A 21,544-nucleotide genomic window follows, 5' to 3' on the forward strand; every position below is an offset into this window, starting at 1 on the left:
TGTCTGGCAGAACAGCAAGAGCCAGCAAGACAAGCAGTTTCATGCAATATTAACAGGCAGGAGAGAGAAGCTGATGATATGCATCAGAGATAGACTAGATATCAGTTTGAATGTTTGACTTAAACTTTTGAAAGTAAGTAAACTCCTCTGGCTTTGCTTGTCCTTCCATAACAGTTTTGTGGTTTTGTAACTTGAGCTTTCTTTGCATGGGGAGCTGCATACATTGTCCATCCAGGTGTGTCTTGACACTAAGAAAACACACACCAAAATGGTACCTATGTATTTCACAGACTTATATGATCTTCTCAGCAGAAGCAGAATCTGGTCTCCAGTCAAAGGATACACAAATCTACACCCATCCACATCCAGTCAGCACATTTCTAGAGTTCTTTTATAGTGTTGCATAAATGTACATGGGCTGCTCCAAAAGTAATGCCTCCTATTTCATTATGTTGGCCCACAACTTCAGAGGTGGTTGTTAGTATGACAGAAGAGGTTGAACCTTCCCACCAATATTCCACTACATGTTGTTGCTGTGTGACAGATAGCAGCAGAGGGGCAGTCTGACAGAATGGTGGCTGACATGGATGTGTGTATGAAGCAAAGGAATGGAACTGAATTCCTCCATGTAAAAAGAAATGGCACCCACTGACATATTGACACTTGCTGAATGTTTGTGAAGACAAAACAGTGGATATGAGCACAATGAGGAGGTGGTGGTGCATTTCAGTAGTGGTGACAGTGATGTGAAAGACCACGTTTGTCAGCCATGCAGATGTATATAAGAGCATGGCATACAGGCTCTTGTTGACCACTGTCAGAAATGCACAGCTAGTGCTGGTAACTATGCTGAAAAATAGTGTTTTGTAGCTGAGATTTTGCTCTATCGAATAGTGTTGTTGTGCTCTTTGTATCTGTTGTAGTTTCCATGGAAATAAATAGGAGGCATTACTTTTGGATCATCCTGCGTATACATAATATATTTAAACAAACTGCCTGTAATTGATTACAAATTCAGGACTTTATTTGAACTTGGAGATGTTTAATTCTTGCAAGCGTTCTTTGTGGTTTTTGTTTTTGTCTTCTCCAAATGTTTTGTATTACAGGTCTGTCCTGATTTCCTGAGCAGCCCATCTGTGCACTGGACCTTGGACCCTGGAACTGGATTTGCTGTCTCCACTCACACTTGCAGAAAACTAACCCAGAAAATGTTAAGTACAAGCAGAAGCCCATTCACAGGGGATAGCAAAGACGCAGAAGAGTATGTTCTCTCCTTTAAGACACTGTAACACCAATCTTGCACTAGTTCTTACTGCCAGCAACTTAATTACAGAGATTTTATACTTACATCTTGAAAATATTTTTGGAGGGCTTTTTTCCCCCTTTTTGACTGTTGGGTCAGGCCCACCTGAAGTTGGCACATGCTTACAATCACAGGAATGAAAAAGGAAATTCTCTGTGCCCCATGATATAAAAAAAGATGTGGAGCTCTATCTGTGTCAGCTCCTTCCAAGTTGTATTTGTGTGCTTCAGCAAGGAAATCTTCAGACTAATGTCAGATGGATCTGTTGGGTGGTTATTACGTTGCCCCTGTCATGGGATCAGAAGAGTCCATGCAGTTGCCTTTGGCTCTGAGGCAAAAAAAAACCTTGTGGCATGGTGTCAAGAAAAGGAGGAAAGAATAACAAGGAGAGTAACAAAACAACTTGGCAAGCCAGATGTGGAGTTGGAGCCAAGCCAGCACCATGACACAACATGGGCTGTGAAAGCTCCTGGGGCAGCTGGCGCGCTGCTCGCTGTGGGACGTGGGTGTGCAGCTGGGATGTCTGCACCCTCCTCCAGCTCCCAAGTCCTGGCTGCTTTCATTCATGGTGGGGACATGGGGCACTGGGCCCAAATGAACAGGGAAAGGAAAATTATGCAGAAAATTTATGGGGGCATTTGAACTTGAGTGACTGACAAGTTCTGCGGTATCAGAACTTCTGTTGCATTTGAAGGAGAAAGTGGGTACTTGGATTTGGTCTTGAGAAAAGGGCCCGAAGAGGAGGCTGACCACTCTTGTGTGTTAGCTGGTAAGGAGAAGCTCTGGTGCAACCCTGCTCTCTTGAAAGGCAATGCTACCAAACAGGGAAGCTTCAGATAGCATCGCTACTCACTGTAGTCTTCAGCTTCTCCTTGTCACAAAATCCTTTGCCTCTTGGAGCTCAGGGACTCATTGGAAATGACCTCATACTTGTTGTTTTTTAAGGGCCTGGTCCAAATCCCTTGGAAGTCTTTCAGACAAACACAGTGGTCAGTGGCTCCAGGTCACAGTGTCTTTTATATGACTTTAACCAAGAAATTCCTAATGATGTGTTGACACCTCAGGCATTCCTCTGAGGTTGCCTTCACGAGGAATCTGCTCTCCCAGCTCATTTATTCTGATCACTAGCTCATACTGCCTTTCATGCTGAAAAGGGAAGAAACTGTCTGCAAATCCAGGTTCTGTGGGCTACATATAAAGGTGGATAAAAATATGTTTTGAAAAACCAATCCTCTCACTCCTCCCACAACGGAACCTAGCAAAATCATTCATCTGCTAATGTTTGGTTGTCTCAGCTACATCAGATGCAGGAGAGGCCAGCTTCAAGAAAAAGACAAAGTAGGGAAATTAGGCAGAGGTGCCTCAACAGGAGAGGGGAGTAGAAGGCAGTGTGAGATGGGCTGGCATGAGAAAGACCGCAGAGAACTTTGAAATGGACCTCGGCATTGGACAGTGCCATGATCTGATGGGAGTTAGGATGATGCAGAAAAAAATGTTTCATGGAATAACTAGACTGGACATCTGAAAAAACATCTGTTCCTGTCTTAGTAACCGCCTCACTACTCACCATTGTGAAGGCATTTGTTTTGCAGCATAAGATGTTACTGCCTGGCAGAATTGTTCAGGAAAGCCTGTTGGTCTTCCTAAATTGCCTAGGGCTTATGAAGACTGAGGAATCAGCATTCACTTCTCTGTGACTGAGCTATTGCATTTCTTGATGAATAGATAATACGTTTTCAGATCCTGGCCATTTATTTAGATCTAAATCCAGACAAGAAAAGTCTAAGCTAAATATAGTGTTCTAAATCTTCTCACAAGGGCGTATGAGAAGGGAAAAAATCTTTCTGTAGCATATTAGCTTCCTTTCACTTACCTACTCCTTCTTCTCTGCCTATATTCCTCCAGGCAAAAGATAAGTCTTCTCTGTGAGTGTGAGATCTTTCCTTTTGTATATTACCAGATTCAAATTTGACCAAATTGATTCTTAAGAAGCTCAGTGGAATATACAAATGGCTGCTTCAGTTTAAAAAATTGCCTTTTATGCTGTGAAACACATCTAAAAGATGACCATCTGTCCCTTTACTCACATCCTTACCCTATGAACACTGTATTCTTACGGTGCTTGATTTTCACTGAGAGAAGCAGGAATTTCAAGGTTCAAGATCCAAATGTGACTCCAGTTTGGGTAGTCTGGAGTTCATCTTTCCAGTGGGCTGATGATAAAGATCCTTTAAAAAACATCTGTGTGAGTAGAATATAAGTGCTGTTAGACACTTTCCTTGTACATTATCCGAAAAGGTGGTGCTGAAGGTCCAAAGGGATTACATGGTTTCTTGGTCTCCGTATAATAGGTTTTCAGTAATGCAAAAACTTTTGGTATAGCCAGACTGCAAGTCAGTGCAATATACATGATGTACAGCCATCACTTGTAACTGGAATTGCTCTTTAATGTTAGTGATCTTTCTGAAAACATTTGCACAGCAACTGCTAGCAGAGAAACCCAAAAGGAAGGGTTGAAATGAACAAAACTTGCATTACACATGATCAGTCAAACACAATGGCATCTGTCAAATAACCTCAAATTCACAAGTTTTTTCCAAATGCATTTCCAAGAGCTGCTCCAGCCTCCATCACGGAGCACACTGCTGGGGCAGTCATTTAAAATTCTGCTAAATTATTCTGCAACTCTCTAACCAGTGCTAATAGCTTTTAGGCTAGCTGTCTGGCAACCTCATGCCAATAGGAAGCCTTACACAGGCTTCCAGGTCTTTTATGTGTGTGAGTAAGCAAGAGAGAGCACCACAGATTTAATTTAGTGCCCGTGGTGGCTTTCAGTAGAACGTGTATTAATCACTTGTGACTTCTGTTTTGTGGGGTGGGAGTTCGTCTGGAGTAAGGAAAAATCAAATGGAACTCATAAAGTTGAAAGTTGCCTTGATTTCATTTTCTGATTTTAAGCAGCAAATTGTTTCTTACCCATCCTTGCATGATAATTGGTAAATGTACTGAAATGGGTTATTTGAGTTTCAATGGACTCTCTGGGCAATCACATAGTAACTGGAGTTCTGAATGTGCCCTATAGGTACGATTGCTAATTGCATTGCTCCGATAATTTCTGTATGGGAGAAACGCATTATATTTCAAACTTGGCATCTTGCAACAAGGAGGCAGGGCCATCTCCAGCTGCGTCTGGCACAGGGTCTCAGAGCAGAGGAAAGGCTGTAGCGCAGCCCTGAAAACACAAGCCATCAGCCCAGCTGCAGGGAGTAAGAAATGCAAGTAAATTACATGAGATGAATGAGGCTCAATAGGTCTGCGGGCAACATTACTCTGCAGATGAGAGTCACTTCATCTAACATTAAGCTTTGAATGCTACACTTTAATTTAGTTGAGTAGCAGCTTTCTGTTGCCCAGAGAGACAGGGGCCCTTGGGGTGCAATTTATCCTATACAGTGTTAACGACTTGCACTTCCAGAGCACAAATCGTCTCTTCATCTGTGAGTGAGATAACTCACCTTCTGCAGGTGCCTATGAGAGCAGACAGAGCCTGGCTTTGACTTGCACACTGAACATCTGGGTGATCCCAGGTAGGATCAGAGGTGTCCTGCTGAGAGCTGCCTTTGAACCAAGAAGCTCTAGGACTTTTAATCCAGGCAGACAGTACTGTGTTGGGAGCAGCTCTGCTGCTGCTGCAAAAAAAGGGAAAAATAATCATCTGACCACAGCTGCTCCTCTCCCACATAGCTGCTGTTGCCATGACAGCAGTCATCCCTGGTGGAGGATGCTCTGGAAGGTCTCCTCTTCCTTCTCCTTTTCCTCCTTCTTCTCCTCCTTTTCTTCTTCCTTCTCCTTGTTCTGGGAGCCTCTGCAGGGGCATTTTGCAGGGTGAGGGCATTTGTTTTATGGTTCTCCCCTTTCAAATGTGAAGAGCAAGTTTTCTATTCTACTTAGTGTGACAATGTCAAAGTCTGTCTGCCTTTGCCCATTTTTGTGTCTTCATCGGATGGTGGCAGTGAGTATGGGATGTACAGGTAATTCTCCCAGTTCTTCCTCACAGCTACAGTGGTTCTTCCCTGTTTGAACTGCTAAGACATATTATCAAATTTGGGAGCCCCAACAACTCTCAAACTCTGGCAAAAACACAATGGATATGTGCTGCAGGGGCCTTGCTTGCAAAATTAAATGTTTGGAATGATGGAACCTGTGGACCAGCCAACTCATCCCCTGTTCAGTGATAAGCAGGACGAAACAAAGTATTTCAAAGCTATTTCTGCTGTTCACTTCTTTTCTCACTCCATTTCTTTCCTAACTAGAAGAAGGCCCAAATCAGACCTAGGCCCAAGCTAACAGCAGACTTATGCTTGTGGCTACCAGAGGCCTCAAACGGTTGTGGTGGCAGGCAAATATCCCATTGTGTCTTCTTATTCCCTTCTCCTATGGGTGGTTCTCATGCATAAGGGGACAATACAAGGATGATCTGAAAGTCATGATGGCAGATGAACAGAAACAGAAGCTTTCTCCATTAGACTTCTTGGCTTCCTGTTTGGGTGTATTTGTTCTCTCTGCCCCCATGGAAATTTTTAGCCTTGATTTTGACAGAATTAGAGAATTTGACACTATAAACGTAGACTAGGTTTAAAAATGGACACATATTTTGAGAGATACTTTGCTGCTTGTATCCAGACTAAATTTAGACTGTCCGTTCTCTGGAAAATTCGGAGAATAAATAAATAAATAAAAGAAACAAGAATAAAAACCAAAAACTTCAGAAATTCCCTTCAGAAAGGATTTTTTTTTTTTAATGAAACAATTATAAAGCCATCAAAATGTCTCACTTGAAGGCTTTCAGAAGGAAGTATCGCTGGGGATTGTAAGTTCAGGCTCTGATACCCACAAGTCACTTCTTCCCAGTTGTTCCTACTGTAGGACCCTGTTCTGCCCTTGCACCTTGGTGAGTCCTGGTGCAGGATCTGTGGCCATGAGGGCTTTTGAGCTCACAATCCCTGTCTGGGAAATGTGAAATTTTTTTCAGCCCGTGATTCTGATGACTGCTAAGCTTCGCAGAGAAAATGGAGAGGGAGAAACGGCATGAAAGCAGACGGTGCTCTGCTGGAGCCCCTGCAAGGTGAGTGAAAATCATAATCCCTTTTGCTGAAAGGGCCATTTTCAGTGAAAAATTGTTCTGTCAGGTCTTTTTCTGCCCAGCTCTTTCCTGTGGGTTTTTAGTGCCATTTCTCTCTGCTTCTGCTCTTCCCCGTGGGCTGGCATGCTGCCTACCCAGCAAGTCCTGGTCTTCTGTCAGGTGGACCCAATATGTTGTGGATATCCAGGGAAGTGGCATCTCGAGAGAAAGGGAACAAGCAGGCAAGAGCTTTCTAATGGGGTGTGGGAGCCTGGGGTTGTGGGATGCTCATCCTACAGTGCCCAGGAGGCGCTGCACAAGCATTTCCAGGTAAAATGGCTACTGGATAGGAAGATTGATTGCTCAAAGGTTTTTTTGGAAGAATGAAAGATTTTCACTTCTGGAGTAATTTTTGGAGGGCAAAATCCACCTTTTTCTCGAGGAAAGGAAGATATTTTTTTCATTAATAATTTCAAAGAGCTGAGAAATGAATTGTCAAAAAAAGTAAGTTTGGATTAAAACTGTGTTAAAATGACCATGTGGAGAAGGACCAGATAGCTTCATAGGCAGTGAATCTTTAAAGCAAACCTTTGTATTTGCTGCAGCCAAGGTTGTAACCCAGTAACATTGTCTCACGTAGAAGCTTGGTAGGAGGATTTAGATGTAATCTGTGCTAGGATTTCTGCCTCCAGTTTCAAACTGCAGTAAACTATATTGGTGCAGGCCATATTTGGCACTCAATTAGTGTTGCTACATCAATATAGTAAAAAAAAAACCCTCTGCAAAAAAGTAGTCATTCAAATAGGAATCCCAGGGATATTCAGAGACATCTTTAGCTGGAAACATTTATTACTGCTGCTGACAGTGTCGTCTTTACAAGGGAAGAGAGACTGCAACATGAAATGCCTGAGACCACTTAGTACTGTGCTGCAGTTCTTGTAATACAGTTTGAATCCTGCTGTCCAGAAATCCTCTTGGCAGTTCTAACCTGTGCTGTTCTGTATATCGTGCTGAGTGCTGTTTGGAGGAGATTTTACCCCCAAAATGGAAAGGATGGTAATTCTGTGATTTTGTGATAGTGTAGGGGCCCAAATGGCACTAGCATATCACCTGCCTCAGTCACGTGGGGACAATTGCTTGACTCTTAAAGGAATTATTTTGAATGCTTCTAATGTACTCTGTGTTCTGTGAATGGGTGGGGTTGCAAAGTGTAATTAAAGCTAAAAAGATATACAGTCCTAAAACACATGATCTAATTACACCAATGTAATTGCAGTGCACTTGAGAAAAATCAGCAGTGTTATTAAAAATATGCTGATCACAGGAACTGCTAACCTACATGATAGGCTAAGTATAAATTAAATTCATTCATTGTACAAATTGGCCATTTAATAATATCAAAATGAGAATGAGATTAGCCAAATTAAAGAATACCCTATTTCAAGCGATGTTTATAATTCTGAAGCAGAAGGGCTGGTGACATTATCATTATTATTAGAGCACTTCCTCCAGTAGTTCTGCATTGGAGGGGAAAAGGGGGAGAAGCAGTCTAACACATTTTAGGTAGTTAAGGAATTTCCTGCTACTTTATCAGCCATCTTGAACTGCAAATTTAGATCTGTCTGGGGAAATAGACTGGACGAGGTCAGATCAGCAGGGAATCCATAAAAAAGGGAAAGAATTTTAGTAGGCTAGCAAAAAGGAAAATCATCACCTCAAAGAAAAGAATCCTCCTCATAAAGTCTCAGCTAAAGCAGGAGAGCTCATGCACAAGTGTGGAAGCAGAGGAGGTCTCAGAAGAATTATCCAAGAGTGAAGGCAATAAGTATATGAGGTATTAAGTATACTCTTCTGGATCAGACTTTCAAGGAGTTGTATTTTAAAATAATAATTGAAATAACATGGCTCATAAAAATTTGCCAGCCTGGTTATGAACACGATTTTAAGACCTAACTGATTTATTTTGTTTGCTCAATCTTCTTGTATTAATCGGTTGGTAATGGTCTGCTAAAGAAAATAATGAGCCACTTGATGAGAATAAAGCATATTTTCAACCTGTAAACTGTAAGACATCATTTAGTCACTAAGACCAAGTGAACCTAGGCAGCTTACACTGGGGTACTGAACATTCGGTTATCTGAGACGAAAGCCTACGTCAATGGTAATAGCATTGCTCTGCAAAGTAAGTAAACCTGTTGCAGGGAATAGTTAGATAGCTTGGAAAGGGCAATGGGAATAGGAGATCAGGCTGTGAAGGGAAAAATGTGGGTTAGCTGTTTAATTTCTCACCCCAAATGTCTCACTCTGATGATGCTGAACAAGACTGGACATGGCAAAAGTTCTCTTCTGATCCCCTGAACTGTGATTTAGGTTTTAGACATTACCATTAATTATTGAAACTCAGAAGGCTGCAAAAACATCTTGATTCATTGGCAAACTGACAAACATATGGTGTGTTTTGCAAACCTCTAGGTTTCTGTTCAGAGGAGGAGAACATTAATTGCATACAAATCCTACTGGGAGTTTTGAAACCAGCCATCGTTAACATTGTTAGACATTGTCTCTGAGAAGCTCAGTGCATTTTAAAATCTGAGTGGAAAATTAACAGCTTTTTAGAACTTTTCAGAAGGAAAGTGCTGAAGTGCAATAAACTCAAAAGAACATCAAAGTATCTGGTGCTCTTCAGTATCTGGTGCTGGTACATCAACAGCTTTGCTTGTTGATAGATAGTCTGGTTGGCAGGTTGGTATTTGTCAGCACATGGAAACTGGCATCAGAACGTGTTGTTCCATGCTGCCCATGGCCTCCAACCGATTCTACTTTGGCCATTTGATTGCCACACTGACATCTGAAGTCCTGTGAATGTCAAGACTTCAGATCTAGATTCCTTGAGCACAGAGCTTAATCAACATTGGCAATGGGCCTTAGATAAAGGAGATTGTGCTGTCATTATTGATACAACCCAGAAAGCCTCACTATCAAATGCTGCTGTGCATCACATGAAAAATACACCACCCTTTTTTTCATCTAGGTTGTAACATGGCTGTTCTCTCTGGCTCTATTCTCTCCATTGTTTAAAACTGTGCACTAACTTATGCCACACTGTCTAGCAGTACCCTGGGACCTAGTGCTGCTGTTATGGTCATTTCAGTGTTTGCTAGAACCAGAGATACATGAAGAATCATATGATTTAAGGATCACCTTTTGACCAAGATGGTGACTCTTCTACTCAGCCTTTTTGGATTTCCTGGGTCACAAGAGCATGCTCTGATTGCCTGCTGACATGATGAAGAAGCCTGCTGTCCAGCATTTCTGACTAAGGATGGGTACATAAATATGGCAATACAGATAGACAGGAAGCAACAAGTTCATACAGGTTGATGTGAAGATTTCTGTTTTGACTAAGGGCTGTAGCATCCTCATTCCTGGCGACCTACCCAGCAGGTTCACTGCACTTGTATTACAGAGACTGGTAGAGCACTCACTAAAGGCCAAAATGCTCAGGAAGGTTATTCTGTTGTGATGTGACTTCAGAATCTGGATCTATGAGTTCCCCATCTCAAAGGAAGGTCTGGCTGAGATGCCCATGAGCTTGTCTTGTAGTCCCAGGGTGCAGAGCAGAGAGCAGCGCTGTGTAGGAATTCTCTAGGACACACCACAGAAAAATCCTAGGCCATTCTGTGACACAGGGCTGGAAAGGACCTTTCTGTTTCACTGAGTCATTCCTCCATATCAATGTGTGTCATTACTTTCCCACTCTTAAATGCCTTCATCAACTCTCTTTCAAAAGGGTTAAATTCCATGCCATTTAGCTACTTGTGTACAGCCCTAACAATTTCCTTGCTGTGGGCTATCAGTGCTGTCTTTGAGCCTCGTATTTCAGTGCCAGTGGTCAAACTCCAGAAGAAAAGCAAATCTCAGTGTAGTTATGTGTGCACCCTCAAGAGCACTGTTCTGCAGCGGTCTTTGAAGCTGAGACTGCTGGGTGGATTTCCTTACTTTCATCTTCCATCTCACATTCTTTATATGTGTAAAATAGTTTAAAACTGAGCCCCAGTGCGCTTATAAAATGCCAGGTCATTGACAATTGTAGTGCTCATTTGCTGTGGTCAATTTAGTACTAATAAGCTGAAACTGTTCTGCAGGGATTCTTCTACATGGAACATAAACTCCTTTTCCCTCACTTAAGAACACTTTCCTATAAAATGATTGCAGCCAAATAGTTTTCCTCCCCATTTTAGTAATCAGTCTCAGTCTGTATTAGTGCTATTTCTCCCAGCAGCTTTCCCTATAAACTCTCTTTCAAGGCATCAAATCAATGATTACATGGTGTGCAGTCCATTGAACGGACCATCCTGGGAACCCAGCATGTAATACAGTCCCTAATATCTTAGTGCCATAGTAAAAGTAGAATTTACGGTAACAGGCTAAATTCAATGCTCAGACTTTTTGTCTCTTTCTCTCTTTCTTTCTTTCTTTTCATCCAGATATTTTAAAGCAGGTAGGACACCTTCTCGAGTGCCTCTCAGAAATGCTGAGTCTGCGTGGGGTTTCCTGACTGTGCGACTGCCGTAGCAGCAGTAAAAAGGAAGTTTCTAACCCTCTTAAACTCATTACTCACTCAGCTCTGAGTACTGCAATCTGTATATAATAAACATTGGTCACTGCATTTCTTCCCCTTTTTCCTCACATCCAGTTGATTTTCTGAATTCATTCTCCTTTGTCTTTGCTGGCTCTTTTCTGTTTTTGCTATCTATCTCTGTTGTTTTCTGATTCTTCATATTGCAGTAAATCATTCTTCCCTCTACTGTACTCTCAATCATTTTCAAGAATACCCTCCATGCTTATTCCCTTACTGACTGGGGGTTTTATCGAAATCTGTAATAAAATACCTGAAGAGAACTGTAAACAAAACCCAGACACATAATTTAGTGCAATTAATTCCCTATCACTATAGCATCCTGTTTGCACAAGTCATTACTTTTCTAAGCAAGTTGCCTGCCTATACAACTTTGTACTTGCTGTTGGTACTACATGTAATTTCACCAACTGCTGTCCAGACCTCCATAATGAAATACTGTGTATTATGTGAAGTCACAGCTCAATGGGTCTAGAGCCTCTGGTTTAGTGGAATTATTATTAATAATCCAGTGAAAAGCCTTCCTGCAATGAAGTTACCTTGTCTGATCTCCCTTTTACACTGTAAGTGGAGTCTCTTGTCTACTTACATTCCATGCAGAGAACTATATCATTTCCTGATAAAATGACTCTAGCAATTTTATCCCCAATAAATTGACTGCGTGACATCATTAACTTCCCTCACGTTCCATGTGGCCATAAATAACCACCACTTCCACATGGAAAATGGTGGAAGTGCCATTATTCTGACAAGCTATGCACTGTTACAAAATTAAAAGGAAAAAAATAAGACTTATTCATTTTACAGTAATTAAACTAGTATTTTAACAATAACATCATCGTCCCCCTGTTTTCCTCAGCAGTAAACAGATTCCCTCATTGTGATAAACTGCCCGGCCTTTGGCCTCATAGCTTATCCACTTGGGAGCTGAATTATTGCTTCATAAAACAGAGGGATGATTATATAATCACTTAATTAAATGTTGTACTCAGTCACTGCTGAGCTATTCCTGAAATGCATTTGGCATCTGTGCTCACAAGACAAATTTAAACATTGGAAGAGTTATATTTTTCAGATGTGCTTCTTTAAAGATTATTATTTCCAGTGTTCCTTTGTCTGTGTGGTCTGGTTGTTTTCCACGCGTCAAGCTCAATCCTAATCACAAAGGAGATGAAATGCTCTTTGTGTTCCTATCTGACTTGCAGATTGCTGTTGGATTCTTGCTGTTACCATTTTGGAAGCATTTCTCTTGCTTTCTGTCTGCAAAGCACTCAGAGGGAAAGAGCCCTCACTCACTTATTCGGCAACTCTTTCTGAGCAGATATTTGGGACTTTCCTGAAGACTACTGAGTTACCATTATGAGCTGTGCATCGAGCATGGGAAGGAAAAACCGGGCATTTGCCATACCCCAAGTGAATCCGCTCCTGCAGACAAGCCCTGGAGAGGTGCTGGGGGCTGTGCAAGGCAATCCTTGTGTTCTGCTGTGCCCAGACCTGGCTCTGGATGTGACTTTTTCCTTAGCAATGACAAACGCCAATGCCAGCCTCCATTTGTGGGGTATGGTCCAGCTGGTGTAGGTCCCCAGCCTGCAGAGGGCATCGCACATCCCTGAGAGGTCCTGCGGCCTCAGAGCCTCACCCTGACAAACTGCATGGGTTTCAGAATGAGGGCTCACCCAGGGCAAGTGAAATGCTGGCCATGAGATCATGCTTCTAAATTACATGAACACACACAGACCGGGAGGACGTGGCAGGCACATTTGAGAGGCCAGAAAAATGAGGATACTTGCACACAAAACTTCTAATTTTCCTCCTTTCATTCATTCTGTCCTAGATCTCCCTGTTCCTAAGAGCAGTGGGAACCAGGCACACTCCAGAAAGTCAAAAGCTGTTTTTTTGTTGGTCCTTTACAAGGCGTCAGTTTCTTCTCTCCTACCAGGAGAGAGAAGATGCTCAACTTGCAAGGCTTTCCACTGCCCTTTTCCAGCTTGGCCTTTGTCTCACGATCCAGCCTGTGAATTGAGTAGCTCAAACCAGGAAACCTTACCTCTTTTCATCGTCACAGTCTCACTTCAGTAAATGTAACTGCGGGGTCTGACTCAGTCTTCTGCCAGCTCTGATAGGACTTTCTCTGTTAATGTCCATGGGAGCAAGATCAGATCAGTGCAAAGAAACAGGGCAGAAGGTGGAGGCTTTCTTCATCAATTATTTTGCTGGCATAGAATGGAAACACAAGACTTTTAGGAACTGCTTTTAGGAACAGGGAGACCTTGAACAGAAAGGCACTAAAATCATTTATTCTGATATGAAACCTGAACTTCCTCACACATGTTAATTTTACTTGACAATAGGAAAGTACAACAACTGAAACTCGGTGATCTCATTGCTGAATTAGACTCAGTATTCCTCTCTATTTCTTTATTAAAAGAATTTTTCAGGATTGCAAGACTCTGTGGCTGAGAGGATGAACTCTCTTTTCATTAACCTGAATCAGTCATGTTTCGGATCAGCGTTGAATATTTTCAAAAAACGTTTCCCCTTGATCTTGTTTAATTATTTCCATAAGATTAACTACTTTCTATTCTGTGCTGTTTTCCTATGCGGGAAGATCTACAATGAGTAGTGTGTCTTCTCTTATTATGCATTTGCTTGTGATATAAATTGCTTTTCAATCAGATCTTTGGATTTGTAACATCTTCTGTATTGCAGCAGGTGCTTTCCCTAGTGGTTACTTATGTGGACTCTAATGGCATGTCATCTGTGTATACAGCCACTTCTCTGCCAAAGATGTAATAGAGGGGTTTTCTGCTCACAGAAGCTTTCAACAGATCTGGTTCTTTAAAGTCTGATGTTTTTTATGTATTTTTTTCATAGCTCATTTCACTGGGCTTAAATAAACTAAATTAGGAAGGTTTAAAAAGTCCTTCTGGAAGCCCAGTCTCATTTCAAATTAAATCCCTTCCTTTTCTTCAACTTGGCTTCATGAGAGGGTTAGAAACTACCTTTCTTTTTGCTTCCTTTTCCTCTCTCTTTTTTTTTAATTTAAATTATTTTAATAGATTGAGTGGCAAGAGATTAAAACAAAATAAAATAACTGATTTTATTATTATTTTTTTCACACAGCAAATACTTACAACTGTAAAACTCTTAACTGTGGGTTCTGGAGACCAGAAGTGAAGACAGATTCCCCTGCCCTGTGGCCTGGGCTCTGCAAGCCTCTGCAGCTCACTCACTGGGACAGGGTCCTGGGCTGGATGGTCCTTTAGGATGCTGACTCAATTAAATTCTGCTCTCCCTTGAATGAAAGCAGGTGCAGTACTGAGGGCATTGCTATCCAACTTTCATTGATTTTGGTCCTTCAGTTACTTGCTGATCCTTCAGTTAGTCAAAGTGAGCCAATCATTTTGACAGCGCTGAGGTCACTCTGCGTCAATTTATTTGTATGACCAGAGGCAACGGGACAATCGCTTGTGATCCTGAAGAGTGCTTCAAAAGATAACAACAAAAACAAAAACAAAACAACCCAAATAAATGAACAAACAAAACAACAAAGAGAACCCCAAACCAACAGAAGTTTCTAGAGAGAGTGGCAGTAAGGTTGGAGGAAGAATAGAAATAACAAAATAACAGAACCGCATGTGTCTATATATTCCCATATAGGAACATATATGTTCCCTATGTGTTCCCATTTTGTTTGTGGTTGTGCTACTGTGATATCAGCAGTGACTGCTGCTCTCTTTCACCTTTTCACTCTGATGCCAAATCTCCTGTTCTGCCCAGTAAAATACTTTTTAAATAGATTTGAGCTCTACGCAGGATTTTAGCTGCTGCAGATAAGGTGGCAAACAGGAAGAAATTGTGCTAGTTCTCTGTAGCAGTAGGTATGTTCTTTTTAACCCGTATGTATTAAAGGAATAAAAAGTTGCTGTGTGCAGTGGCACTTGTATAAAACTAGAATTGCTGGGAAAATAATGTTCTCGGTCCATCTGAGGCAGCACTGCTGCTTTCTCTTCGTAGACCACTGAAGTCTGAGGCTGCTCATACACACAGGGGTTTGTAGGCTCTGGGCTTTAGCTTTTTCCCAAGGCTGTCTATGAAGTGGGGAGAGTATGCATCCATGGGATGCTCTGACCTCCCCCACCACTTGCCTTGTGCATGGGGAACAACCCATTGTCATAGGGTGTACATCTGTCCGCTGCCAAATATTACAAAGGGCATGCAGGACTGAGATAAGCCACCTGTACATCTGCAGGGAAAGAATGTGAAAAATAAAGCCTTAGGGGGATTAATATGAGCCACAACTGCACAAATATGGGAGTGACTGGGAAAAACCGCAGCGTGGGCATGGCTTGGGTTTGATTATCCTCTTCTGCTGCCAGGCTGATTTCTGCTGGGTTGATTTTCCCACTGCTTGAAATTTATGCTTACATACCACATTTTTACTGGACACCAGGGTGTAAGGAACTGGTGCTGAAGCTCTCAACAATAAAAATGAGAGATAGATGTAAAGACACTGGCTTTATTTATTCTTTCACCAAAGCCTTAGGCTCTTCTGCTCCAAATCTGCTTTTTTTTTCATACGTATTTCAGAAGTAACTCCACTTTGTCTTAATGGAAGTACATGAATACACTATGTATCAGAAAAAAACTAATGTAGCTAACTCCTTTCTTCCACTTCACTGTTATCTCTTGGGCAGCGACTTCTATAAATTTTGAAAGGCTGTAACACAACACAGTACAACAGGACACTTGTAAAACAAAGATTCCTCATAGTTTAGAGGAAAAAGTTCAGGACCAGAAAGACCATCTTGCTGTTACCACTTACCTGCTTTTACAGCTTTATCTTATAATAACTGTTTTTGTTGTTTTTTTTCCAAATATGTGGCATCAGCTACAAACCAAACAAACAAACAGAAACCAAAAGCCAAGAAACCAAGAAACAAAACAAAGAATCAAAAACCCCACAAACAAACAAACAACCCTCCCACCCCCCACCCCCGCAAAAAAAAAAAACCCAAAAAACCCACAAAGCACAACAAAACCGTAGAGATATATAAACCCGGTACAACAGAGGAAGAAAGGCAATTCTAAAATACTCCAGGTGGTGGAGCTACTTCATTGCCAGTGAGAGCACAGCGCCGGTTAAGTTTTACTCTGTGAGCTCTGCAGAAAAGAATCATTGCCACCGGAGAAAGTCCCCAAACACCTCTGCCATCGCACCCCATATCTAGACTGAAGAACATAAATCAGTGCACATGACTTTCCGTGTGTCTTTTCCAGGCAAAAGTTTGGATTCTTCAGTGTATGCTCTCTCTCTCCCCGAAAAAAAATACGTGCCTTTTCCTCTGCTTTTCCTCATAGCTCCTTAATGAGCTATATGCCGGACAAAGTGTATTTTGTTCTGCATTCTGTAATGATGACATCAATACTGCATCAGAACTTTCCTTGATAGAAATTGTAAATATTTTTGGTGCAGAGGGAATGCCATATTTTGGCTCTTCTTTACATGTACATAAGATCTGTGAAAATGTGTATTTTGAGTTATGCTTTTAAACACTCCATATTAGGATGCTTTCTAAGGGAAAACTTTCCACAAAATAGTAGTTCTAGGAAATGAGCATAATAAAATGTCAAGTTGGTTACTCTCACTGTGGCCTTCCTCAGTTTTAGTCTTTAAAAGAGCCTAGCTACTGGCGTCTGCTTGTAAAGGTGCAACAGAAAAAATAAGGAAAAATGTCTTCTCAGGAGAGTGGTGATGCACTGGAACAGGCTGCTCGAGGAGGTGGTGGGGTCATCATCACTGGGGGTAGTCAAGGACCATGTAGATGTGGCACTGAGGGACGTGGTCAGTGGGCACAGTGGGGATGGGTTGATGGTTGGACTAGATGATCTTAGTGGTCTTTTCCAACCGTAACAATTCTATAATTTTATGGAGACACAAGACTGTGAGCTGCAGGCTCTGTTCCCATCGTGAACTAACGGGAACTATTCCTGGTGAAGAGAGATTAAATGCTTCAGAGAGTACAGGTGGAGGCAGGCCCTCCACGTAGTCCAAAGGTCTTGCGGAGCTGGATGCAGGCTGTTTTGTACCATATCATAGCCCAGCAAACCTGCTGAGATATCATCACATCACTGCAGCCCCTCTCTGGGACAGCAGAAAAATCTGGGTACATGCCTGCCTCCTCGTTAGCTATTATTAGGATTTATACTGTCATTTGGGGAATGTGCTCAGCTGGCTGTGGGGATTGGATATGGGATGTTAACTTTTCATCTTCAAGTCACCTCACAGCTGCTGGATGGGACTACAGCATGTGTGACATGGTCTAAGGAGGAGGCTCTGTCCCATACTACATGCCGATGTACCATGAATGCCCGATGCCCATGAACCCCCGTGCAATTAGTACTAATTGTCACTCCCCTTGGAAACCAGTGCCAACCAGCCTAAGTGGCCACATACACAGACCTGAATTGCTGTGCATCTCTCTTAATAACACTCGGGTATTTGGCTTGAAAAATCCATTTTAGAGCTCTCGGTCTGAAAAGGTTAAGCATGCCCTGCAGCCAATTTCATGCCTTCCTTTAGTATCAGCATTTGGCTGGTCAAATAATTGGGCAAAAAAAAAAGACTGGATAATTTCCAGTGAGTTTATAGGACAGATGCTCTGAAAGCCTTCTACCTCCCCCATCAGGCTGTCCTGCCATCTATATAAAAATGAGCAGATATAAGTGCTAATTTAAAAAATGACACCAAAGAAACAACAAGATAAAACAAGCTCCATCCTCTTATGTTAGATATGTGGACTGCAACACAGAACCTTAAAAATACCATCCCTTGAGCTGGCTTCTCTGTACTTGCAGAGTACATTTTGCCCAGCTCGGGTTCCAAAGGCTTCCCCAACCCCTCCAGCCCATAAAAACCCATTTTGTTTCAAAAGCAAAATTTCAAAAGAATAAGGTGGTTCAGCTTTCAGAAATACCATTTCTTAAAAAATGGTATTTGGGCAGCAGATTCTCTTTCACAGAGAATTTGTGAGTATTTTGTGGTTGCTGAAGGCAAGGAGAAAACAGACCTTGAAATCCTCTACTGAAGCACAACAGGCACCCCACCCTGCTCTGCTGCTCCAGAACATTGCATCAGGTGCATTATTTTGGGCATCATTTTGTTGACCAGCCTCACCTGGCACCCACCTGCAGCCTGAGCAAATGCCCACCGCTGTCCATGAACTTCAGCAAACTCTTCCATGAATGCTCTGGTGAGACCTGGTCCCGACTCCCCTTTGAGAGAGGCAAAACAGACCTCACTCATTGAGGGTGAACCAGGCTGGGTTCGGTAGTGCCTGGGCTCAAACTGCTGCATCTTTCATTGGGTTTACTGTGTTGCCAGTCAGGAACTCTGGAGTCCTGTGGTTTATCTGCAGCTCCTCCAGCTCCTGACAGCATGCCTCAGGCAGATCACTTCAGTTCACGGCGCCTTTAATCCCCCTCCTTTTTCACACCAGGGTCAGGCAAAGTAGCTGATGGCCTTTTGCTCTGAGGGCTTGTTCCCATACAGTGTACTACTGAAGTGCCTGACAGATCTATATGCTGCTATCACTGAGTTCAGTCTACTGTTTTATGTACACTTATTCATATATATATTTATTATGATTTTGTTTAATATTTGTTCAGCTTCTGTTCTACTTCTTTTCAAAGCAAATATACTTTTCAAATTCAAATATATTTGAAATTATTACCATTGGTACTCGTGACCGAGAAGGCAGTGTTGCATACTGACATAGTTATGAAATTTCCTCAGTTCATATAAGGTGAAGGTTAATTTTAGACTGCAGGAAAAGTAGCAGAGCCATGAGGACAGTATGGAAGAACGTTACCAGATGAAAAATTGTACAAAATAAATTTAAACCATGATTTCAGTCATGTCGTTCTGGACTACATTGATACTAGATTTTTTTTTCTTGCCTGCGGGCCTGCCAGAGGTTTTCATGGCAATCACGCTCATTCCAAAGGAAATCACTCTTTCTTAGGTTAACAGTAAGGACTATTTCTCAAGGTTTGTGAAGATACTGTGCATAAGCAAAATAAATCCGATCCTATTAAAAAAACCAATCCATTTTTCTTTTCTTTTATACTGGTATAACTACTGATAAACCACCGTATTATCATGTTGGTACAAACACAATTTGCTGTGTTGTTTTGTCACTCCTGGATGTGTTTCTTCATTCCCTTCTGAGCTTTGTTATGTCACTGTCAAAATAGCTGCTGGTAGCAAATTTTATGACTTGTATGGCAAAGGCTGCAGTGCCACGGAGATGAACAAAGGATGGATCAAATCAAAGACAATCCATCTTCCCTCCTCAGTACTGCACTCACCCTTCCTTCTCTCCTTGGCAAACTCTGAGGCTCTGTGGCAGCGCATTGCACTGCTGCAGGAACCACAGCCGCACTAATGCTGTGCTGGATGCCTTCATATGCTGCTCATCCTTGTGAGGATACTCTCGATGCAGCTGTGACTCACTGGATCTAATTTAGCAGGGTCAGTGTACAGGAAATGGTGAAAAATAAAGCTAGCTTTACACTTTATGTTCTATCTTTGTTTTTGGAGAGAGCTCCCGCTGATTTAAAAAGGACTGGTGGATGTTCACTGTCTTTTGAAACCAGGCTGCAGGCTCATCTGCCTCCATTTCCTAGTTACTGAGAGACCAAACAAGATGATTTTTTATCACCCCTATAGAAATGATCATTAACCCATATTTTCTTGCAATATTTAGCATTTCTGTTAAACAGTACGCACTGCACAACATTGGCTCAGGGCAGAATTTTTATTCCAGCACAGACCCAGGCACTTTGCCCAAGTAGGGCAGACTCCCATAGTCTTCCCTTGGAGCAGCAGCAGTGCCATAGCCTCCTAAAAGTAGCCGTGCCTTTCCTTAAGCTGGCACACAGGTTAGGAGAACTGCCACCTTTCCCGTCTGCTTTAGCCTATCACAGGGAGCAGGGCATGCTTTTTGAGATAAGGCATAAGGAAAAGCAAAAGATGTAGGTATAACTGGGAGGTAAGCCATGCAAACATATCCTGCGTCATGAGTTGTATGGTGGAATACACTGAATACTGTTTTATTGTCGTGTTTGTCTTCTTGAGTTGGAAGTACTTAAAATACAGAGATATAGAAAAACTGGAAGTGTTGGCCAAGGACATTCATGCAAAGGCTCAGCTGGTAGAAAGTACTTCAAACTGGTCAGCAAAAACCCTTGTGTCCTGCAAGGCTTTTCTACCTCTCCTCAATTTACATATATCAACAAACAGCCTGTGTGTGAAAGCAAACCAAGTATATCTGGGGTATAATGACAGTCACATTAGCCATCACAGTGAATGTGTGCATTTGTGAGCAGCTAACTGAAACCCTAATGCCTCCTAATGCCTGCATACTTGCCAAGACTGCAGCAAGTCCCATCCTACGCACAGCGGCTCAGCAAAGCAGGAAGGACTCCACTTTCCTCCACTTTTCAGTCCATGACAGATTTTGACCGTGGAATTATCTAGTTCCTTTTCTCTCTTTTTTCTCCTCACTCTGCTCTGCCAAAATGTAATTAGACAAAGATTCTGCAGGCAAGGCTGCTACTTGCCAGAGGACACATTTGAGGAGACAGCGTATTTTGAGGCTGCTTCAAGAATGAATACTCAAACAAGGGTTTAAAGGACAACGTGTTGCATTAAGAGACATTAGGTGCTGCTTTGCATCTGTCCTTTGGCATGTGCTCAGCTATTCCCAGGGTGGCTTAAGCTTCGGTAGCTATTGCCTGCATTATTTTATCAAATGCAAATTGATTGCGGGGAGGAAAGCGAGGATTTTGGTGCAGCAGTGGCTCTGGTGTCCACGCTCAGGCTGGTGGGAGTGGTGCAGGCAGCAGCTGTGAGCGCCGGCACAGGCAGATCTGGGTGCTCCCATCCTCGTGGTCACCTTCATGGTGATGGATGGAAAACAAACAGTTGTCACTGTGTGGGCAGGACGTGGTGAACTCCAAGCGAGTTACGGAGTGTCTGTGGTCTTTGGTAGTTACTGAGTCCTGAGTAAAACATCAGGAAAGTCAAAGATGAGGCTGCATCTCAAATGATACTGAGAATATCCGAAGCGCACAAAAAGCACTGATTTTATTTCTGCAGAGTGCCAAAGAAGTCCTCCCAGGATCAGGTTGTGACAGTGTTCGGTATGTTGAAAATCAAGGTGGACAAATCATGAACAAAAAAATCACACATTGGAACTAGCTGTTCATTTCCTCACATGGAGTACTGATTCTGTATATGAGGAAGGAAAATCTAATGTGCATCCAGGTCTCAAAGGCAACAGGCTTTGGATCAGCAGTGGCTGTGAAGATCAGCTCCTGTACAAACCAAATATTGCTCTGGGCAGGGAGAGGGGATGGAGAACGCTTGTTACTAGAGTGTAGTATTGTTGGATCCTCTTAAAAATTGCATTCACTT

The 21,544-nt window shown here is 42.2% G+C and overlaps 1 long non-coding RNA gene across 6 annotated transcripts in view; it reads left to right on the plus strand.

The window, feature by feature from the left end:
- The window catches only part of LOC110393944, a 143,845-nt gene extending 127,136 nt beyond the window's left edge, over window positions 1–16,709 (plus strand). For all 6 annotated transcript variants that reach the window (XR_002435276.1, XR_002435280.1, XR_002435278.1 and 3 more), the window contains 2 exons: window positions 1,107–6,428; window positions 14,188–16,709. This is a non-coding gene — a long non-coding RNA (uncharacterized LOC110393944). The remainder of the gene's footprint in view (window positions 1–1,106; window positions 6,429–14,187) is intronic.

The sequence above is a fragment of the Numida meleagris genome, chromosome 2 (genome assembly GCF_002078875.1).
Source record: "Numida meleagris isolate 19003 breed g44 Domestic line chromosome 2, NumMel1.0, whole genome shotgun sequence".
In the NCBI taxonomy this organism is placed as follows: Eukaryota; Metazoa; Chordata; class Aves; order Galliformes; family Numididae; genus Numida; species Numida meleagris.